Source organism: Mastomys coucha, unplaced genomic scaffold, assembly GCF_008632895.1.
Source record: "Mastomys coucha isolate ucsf_1 unplaced genomic scaffold, UCSF_Mcou_1 pScaffold9, whole genome shotgun sequence".
Classification (NCBI taxonomy): domain Eukaryota; kingdom Metazoa; phylum Chordata; class Mammalia; order Rodentia; family Muridae; genus Mastomys; species Mastomys coucha.
Window position 1 is genome coordinate 36,639,729 of NW_022196915.1, and position 8,414 is coordinate 36,648,142.

Consider the following 8,414-nt stretch of genomic DNA (forward strand, 5'->3'; position numbering starts at 1 on the left):
AAAAAAAAAGAAAGAAAGAAACCCCAGATTCAGATAATATACAGTAGCAAAGAACATTTTTTTTTTCTGCAGAGATCCAGCAAACAGGGTCCTTGCTGCCACTAGAAGACATATTAATGTTCATTCTGTGATGCCACAGGCAACCAACCATATTGATATGCATTACCCAAGCTGCCACTGGAAGTCAAATGGAAGTCCATGATCCATACTGTTACCAGCTGGTGTGTGGCCAAGGAATTTTGTTTTGCAGAGTTATCAATGACTGCAGATTCATAACTGAGAATTAGCAATGTTGATGGCATCTGTGACAACTCCCCTGCTGAAAAAAGGAACAGTGAAAACAGAAAGCTGCTGAAGAGAGTCCTTAGAAACTGTTGTTAGGAACGGACTCAGTATTCTTTCAGGAGGTAGCCACTGGAGTTTGAGCAAGTTCCAATGAGTTTACAGCAACATAAATCGGACTTGGTCGTTTTTGCATTTTGGGGACAAGATAGGAACAAGTGTAGGAGGGTAGACCTGGGAGAAATGGGAAATGATTGTGATCAGTGTGCATTGTATGAAATTCCCAAACAATTAATAAAAATATTATGTAGGGGGGAAGGAAAAAAATAAAAATCTCAATAAACCAAATAAAAGCTAAATGGAAAGTCTCACTAGTAATATGAATCATGTTTGAAACAGTATCAAAGCTAGAAGATAAGATACAGAAATTGGATCATTCAATTAGGATCAACAACATATTATAAATTATTAATAGAATATGGGACACCATGAAAAAAACCAAATTTTTAAATAATTGGCATAGGAGAATATCAGAAACATAGAAAATATTTTCATCATCATCATCATCATCATCATCATTATTATTATTTAATCTTTTTTTTACAGTCCAGTCATTTTCCCCCTCCCTGTCTATACTCTGACTGTTCCTCATCCCATACTTCCTCCCCAGTCTCCAAAAGAATGTCTCTACCTCTAACTCCCACCCCACCAGTCCTCCCCACTCCTTGGGGCCTAAAGATTCTCAAGGGTTAGGTGCATCTTCTCTGACTGAGGCTAGACCAGGCAGTCCTCTGCTGTATTTGTGTTGGGGACTCATATCAGCTGGTCTATGCTGCTGGTTGGTTGCTCAGTGTCTGAGAAATCTCAGGGGTCCAGATTAGTTGAGACTGCTGGTCTTTCTATGAGGTCACTCTCATCTTCCAGGTGTTCCCTAATTCAACCATAGGAGTCCCTGGCTTCTGACAGTGATTGGGTATAAGTATCTGCATCTGACTCTTTCAGTTGCTTGTTGGGTCTCTCAGAGGGCAGCCATGCTAGGCTCACTGTCTGTAAGCACACCAATGCATCAGTAATAGTGTCAGGCCTTAGAACCTCCCCTTCAGCTGGATTCCAATTTCGGCCTGTCACTGGACCTCCTTTCCCTCAGTATCTACTCCATATTTGTCCCTGTAGTTCTTTTAGACAGGAACAATTTTAGGTCAGAGTTTTTGACTGTGGGATGGCAGCCCCATCCCAACACTTGATATCCTATCTTTCTACTTTCCCACTCACAAATGTAGGGCATTTCATCTAAGGTCCCCCTCCCTTTGAGTTCTGAGAGTCTCTCACCTCTCAGATCTCAGGTACATTCTAGAGGGTCCCCCCCCCCCATCTCCTACCTCCTGAGGTTGCCTGTTTCTTTCTGCTGGTCCTCAGGTCTTCAATCCTATTTCTCCCCCTCTAATATCTGATCTTGTTGTCCAATTCCCCTTCCTGTCCCCTCTCCCACCCATCTTCCTCCCTCCCTCTCCTCACCCTGATTGCTTAAAAAAAAATCACAATTTACAGGAAGAGCTTTCAGCACAAGAAGTCTGCAGAACATCATATAGAATGGACAATAAATAGGATACCAACAACAAAAGATGATCAAATGATCCACCCTAAATCTAAGCTACAACTTCTGATACCAGCTCATGTAAAAAGATATGAGCCTGGCGGTGGTGGTACACGCCTATAATCCCAGCACTTGGGAGGCAGAGGCAAGTGGATTTCTGAGTTCGAGGCCAGCCTGGTCTACAGAGTGAGTTCCAGGACAGCCAGGGCTACACAGAGAAACCCTGGCTCGAAAAACCAAAAAAAAAAAAAAAAAAAAAAAAAATATGAAAGAAGGAAGGTTTTGGTTTTTGCCTGCTTGTCCGTACTTTCACTGGCAAGTATATTTGTCTTTCTAAGGCATGATTTCACTACTTATTGAGACTTCTTCTTTGGTATTCTGATATATACTGAAGACCAGATAAGACATTCAGCTTTGTGGATGGAAGAACTACTGGATTTTTGGTCTTTTTGTTGGGAGACAGACACTACTAGACTAGATTGATCACAGCCTGTAAAATGTCATATATTATTTATGACTATAAATATATTAATGAATGTATATAATCTATTAGAGTATTTATTTTAAATTATTCTAGAGATTTATTACTACATATTCATTTTATCAGTTGTTTCTCTTGAGAACCCTGAGTGATACAAATTGTAGTACCAAAAGCAATTCTAGGGAAACAGAATTTTGAGGAATTTTTTGAAGTATTTCAAACAGTATTTCCAATTTGCTGACATCTACAATTACTTAAGCCTCTTCTAGAAGCATATAAGCCACTAAAATTCTATGGTGTGAACTATTTATTGAATTTGTGAAGTAAATGCACTTTATTATCCTCAATCATCTATTATGAGGAGCAAGGATTTTAGAAATGTTATACATAAAATATTTGAAAGTTTGTGGGAACATGATTCTGGCTGCTGGCATCTAGCATCTCAGGATACAGTAAAGGAAAAAGAATGAATTTTGTAATAAAATTTACTTGTTCCTCATGGATATAAACAGTTTAAAAGTTTTCAAGTGTGCTTTGGAAGAGAAACTCCCATTCAGCAGCTACAGAGGTCAAATTCCAAAAAAATCAAACTGAAGCCCTCACTGGAAGATTGGCCAAATTACAATGAAAATTGGACCATGGGTGTACTTTTTGGCTATTTTATTGGGTTCTTATATCTACCACTCTCCTAACCTTTATTCCACCCTATTCCTTCCCAATATCTTCAATACTAGGTAGGAAAGAAAGAAGGTTAGAGGGAAGAGGGGACATAGTCTTCTTTAAATTACTTCCTGCTGATTAGGGGTGTTGAGTTCCTAGAGACAAATTCAATCTTTATCATCATAATATGAAACAATCCAGAAAAAACAAATGCAGCAGCAGTGGCCATCAGCAGCCCCAGGCCATCTTGGGCACTCCCATTTATACCCTCTCCAGAGTCCCCAGAATTATACTATCTGCAACTGGCAAAAATCATATCCCTCCTAGAACAGGAGGCAATCATAGTAAAAGGCTGTGAACAAAAGGAAGCACGGGATTAAAATAAAACATATTCATATAAAATAACTGAGGTTTTAAAGAAACCAAAATTCTTACCCCATTCAAGTCCCAGCCAGAATGATCCCTGCCCCCATCTCATTAGAATTACTCTCAGCTAATCTACCAGCTAATCTACCAATGGATGTCTGTGAAGGGAAAGTCCAGGAATACAGTAGTTGTTCGGTCCACAAAACTGAATGTTTCAGCTCGTCTTCAGTATGTTCTGGATTCCAGACACATAGTCATTGATGTCAGTGACAGAATGCACTTACTGATGAAGTGAGAGCAATCAGGCAAAAAACAAAAGCTTCCCTTTTCCATGTCCTTATATAGGCTTCCAGCAGAAGGCATAGAAAGATTAAAGGAGGATATTTGTACCTCAAAATATCTGGATTAAAGTTGTATCTTCCCACTTCAAATTTCCAGATTAGAAGTGGATCTTAGAATTTCAAATTAAATCAAAAATCTCACACAGATGTGTCCCTCAGTTTCTGGGTTTTAGATAATTCTTAGATGTAAAGGTGACAGCTAAATCAGTCATCCTATATGGTATCAAAGTTTAAAGTATGGGGGATAATTAGTGAGGGATGGTGCCATGCAAGTTAGGATAGAAATGTTTAGGAGGGTCCTCAGACTATAAAGAGTTTATCTTATGAAGAAGAAGAAGAAGAAGAAGGAGAAGAAGGAGGAGGAGGAGGAGGAGGAGGAGGAGGAGGAGGAGGAGGAGGAGAACAACAACAACAACAACAAGAATAAGAACAACAAGAACAAGAAGAGAAGCAAGTCTCCTTAGCAGAGGGTGATGCACTGCCCTTCCACATACATACCCAGCAATATTGCCTTGCCTGCCTTTGTCTGAAGGAACTGATCACTTATTGCCCAACCAACAGTGACATCTCCTAAAGGAACTGATAGTCATAGCAATATTAATGTACCTCATGTCCTCTTGACCTATAACTAGACTAAAGGCTAAGCAGGATCCAAGAGGGGAGATGGAAAGTGTAGTCCATGAAAATATACATAATACCAATAAAGTGGTTAACAAATTTACTAATTCATTAAAGTAGAAGTATGGGGAATGTGTGTGGGAACAAATTTTAAGGGTATGGGATAATGGTAGAAGGAACATAAAACTAAATCAGTATGAGTTTATATGTATAGGTACACTGAATGAAGAGTCTATGCTATATATGGAAGCTTGAACATCTAAGGAAGGTGTCAAAAGTTTATTTATTAGATTTATGGGAGCATTTGTTAAAATATGATATACTGAAAAAGATCCAGAGATGTCTCATATCTCTTGGCTTAGTGTTTATAAAGGGATTTTAAAGCTCAGAGAAATTTCAATGCCAGAGTAGATTCGCCATATATAAAACTTATTGTTGTGAGGTCAGAAGATACCTCCTTCACTAAAAGTATAATTGAAGAAAAATTGTTTAGAGGGACACCAGCATATTAGAAGAGCTTTATTGTAACTCTAGTGTCAGGATTAGTGTTGGAGTTGTTGCAACTTAGTTGAATGAATTAAATAAAATATAAGTTTAATTTTATGTCAGAGTAAGAACACTGAGGTGGAAGTATTGAAACATTGAAGGCAAGACAGTGTAGTTACCATCAGTGGCACAGGGAAAGCAATGTCCACAATGCTCCTATTGTTTTGGGTAGCACAGGCCACTTGATTTCTATGCTGACATGACTCCTATGGACTTTGCTACTAGCTAATCAGTTATGTTCCTAGGAATGAAATAAAATAAGAAGCCTACTAAACTTTTGATTGATCTGTATAAGGAGAAAATTTCTCAGAAAAAAAAAAGATAAAAACCTTGACTGGATCCTGGTAAAAGGGGATCTGGGTCCATGAACTGAGTTCCAGACTTGGGCCAGTTTTCAGACTCAGATCCCCTTGAGGAAAGTAATGGACAGATTAGCCTGAGAAAGGACCTTGTTAAAATACATGAACTTTATTGCTATCCTTTCTACAATCCTTCCTTAGAGAGAGACCTAAAACCTTTACAAATGTAGCTGTTGAGATCTAAGAAAGATCCAAGGCTTTCCCTGAGGCTCTGATGCATGGAGAAGGGGCATAGTTCCTTGAACCAGGAACATGTTTGACAGAGCCTTGGGAAGAACTTGTGACTTGATCTTGAGAACTCAGCTCTTCTTATCCTGATGTACTATAGTTATTAGTCCTAAAGCCACTCTGCACTTTATCTTTGATATACCTGATACTTTGTGTTCACCTCCTACAACATTGCTTAATTAACTTCCTGGAGACTTTATACCATTTTCCTCCTAAAAACTGTAAATGCGATGCTGTACATCTTAAAAAACTTCTTTGGCATAACTCACCATTGTGTTATTGACATCCTGGTCCTAGCTTGCTTACCTTATTTATGTTCTCCTCTATGTTTCTTCTCCTTAAGACCTTGTCATTGAAGATTAATCTACTGGTCCAGGTAAGTAAGTATATACTGGGAGGAAGGACAAATTGGACTTTTCAGGATATATTGGATATTGATTCTGAATTGACACTGGCTACAGTAGAGCCCAAAAGCATCGTGGCCCTTTAGAAAAAGTACAGATTTATGGAAGTCAGTGATGCAGAACACAGTTTACAAAAAACTACATTTGACCATCAGTCAGTTTTGACCCTGATTGTATCTGCCAAACAAGATGTAGTATCTTTATTTGATCAGATTAACATTTCTCATGGTAATGATATGTAGAGCTCTTTTCTTAATACCTCATCCTTGAGGATGACAAGAAGCAATTTGGTTCCACTTGGCAAGGCCAGCAGTATACAGTCACAATTTTACCCCAAGGACATACTAACTCTTCATCCATGTGTTATAACTTAGTTTGAATGGATTTTTATCATCTGTCTCTTCTACAAATGATAAAACTGGTCCACTATATTGATGATGTTATGTTGATTTATCCAAGTGAGCAGGAGGTATCAACTGACCTAGATCTATAACACAAAAAATTGCATTCGAACTTGATATATACACCAGATGATGAGAAATAAATCCAAATAAAGTTTAAGAGCCTTATACTTCAGTGAAAATTTTAGGAATCGTGTTTGGTGGCAAGTGGAGATATTCCTTCTAAGGTAAAGAATAAGTTTCAAACCTGTCTCTTCAACAATTAAGAAAGAAGCACATTTACTGAGGCCTACTTGGTCTCTGAAGTCAATATATTACTCATTTTTATATGTGACTTTAACATGCTCCAAGTCACTTGGAAAGCTGCTGTCTGTGAGCAGAACCTGGTATAGGAGAATGCCACTGTGAAGGTTCCCCTACCACTACAAATGTATAATTCTGTAGACCTGGCAATACTTGAGGTGTCAGTAGTAGACAGGGAAAATATTTGGAGACCATGGAATATCCCCATATGCAAATCACAGAGGAGACCTTTTGAATTCAGGAGCAAGGCTCTTCTAATACCTGGAGATAACTAGATACTCAGTCAATAGAACCTTTTCATATGGAAGAGGCCACAGGTACTTTGAAATAGACATTTATTTCACAAAGGAGTGTCAATGTAGTCACACCTTAAGCTTTATTGTGATAATTGTCACAAGAGAACATTTTTCATTGATAGACATCTCTTGGCCTGCTAATGGGCCTTGAGAAAAACTAAATATTTTATAACAAGCTACCAATTTAACATGCAACATGAGCCTCCCACCATGATCTTGGTATTAACTGACACATGAGGACATAAAGTAGAGTGCACACAGCAACAATCCATTGTGACATTGAAGTGGTATATGCTTGCTTCTGACAGAGAAAATTCTGAAGGCACAAGCAAGTTAAATTAAGAAGTTTCTCATATATAAATGTTTCTACGGTTATAATGCCCTTTTTCCCATGCATGCACCTATAACTTCATGGGCTGTGCTCTCTGATTGTAAGATTGAGGAAGAAAAGACTAGAGCATTGTTTACTGAGAAGTGAAGAGCTGTAGAATTATAACTTTCTGGAACTGTCCTGAAAGACACTGGTGAAGAGAAACCTTTACAATGGGTGAACTTCAGATAGTACACATGGTTGTACAGTTTTCTTGAAAGGAGAAATGACAAGACATGTGCTTGTTTGCCAATTCCTGGTCTGTAGCCAATGATTTGCTGCTTCCAATGAGCATGACTGGAAATATGTCAAAAAAGATACTTGTAGAAGAAATATTTGTATAGAACCCTTTAAATGGGCATAAGATTTGAAGATACTTGAGTCTCAACACATGATTTCCATTGAGGAGAAGTTCAATGATCAAGTGTATAGGATATTCTGTACCGTTCCTGCTGACCCCATTGGGACCCCTCAATGAACTCCCGAGGCAGCGGCTCGGCTCGGCCCACCAGGTGTCTGGAGCCAGCTCCAGGGATTAAGCCAGAACCAGGAGCCCAGAATTCAAAATGAACTAAAACTTTAATCCGCTTTCCTGCCTGGAGTCCTCGCTTGCAGGGGCTTATTTACATGACTGATATGTACTGATATGCTTGTTCTCTGTTCTCACTTATATGCTAAAAGACATAAGACTGTTTTGCCTCAGGTATAAATATCCCGATTCACTAAGTAAAGATTACACCTTGATAAAGTTACTTGGTGTCGTGCTCTTTGTCTCTCCTAACCCACTTATCTTCACAGAATCTCAACTTCCCCAGTTCGTGAGTCACTCGCGGTATGAAGTGAAACTGCGGGCCGGTTTCCTTCAGATGGCGCCACACGTGGACCGCGAACACGGGAGAATTTGAGGGCGGATCCGGATTATTGTAGTCATTCTCATGGTAAGATTTGGTTAGCGCTGACCGGGATTCCGTGTGAGGCTACAGGGAGTGCTAGGCAGAAACTTAGGTATTCGCCCGATACCTTAGAAGCCTAGGGAAAAAATTTGATGGTAGGTTATAAGCATGGGTGCCCAGATTTCTAAATCAGCTTCCCAGAATGTGGGAAGGCTGCTGGAGGAGAAAGGAGTAAGGGTTAGAATTTCCGCATTAAGAGAGCTAGCAGAGCT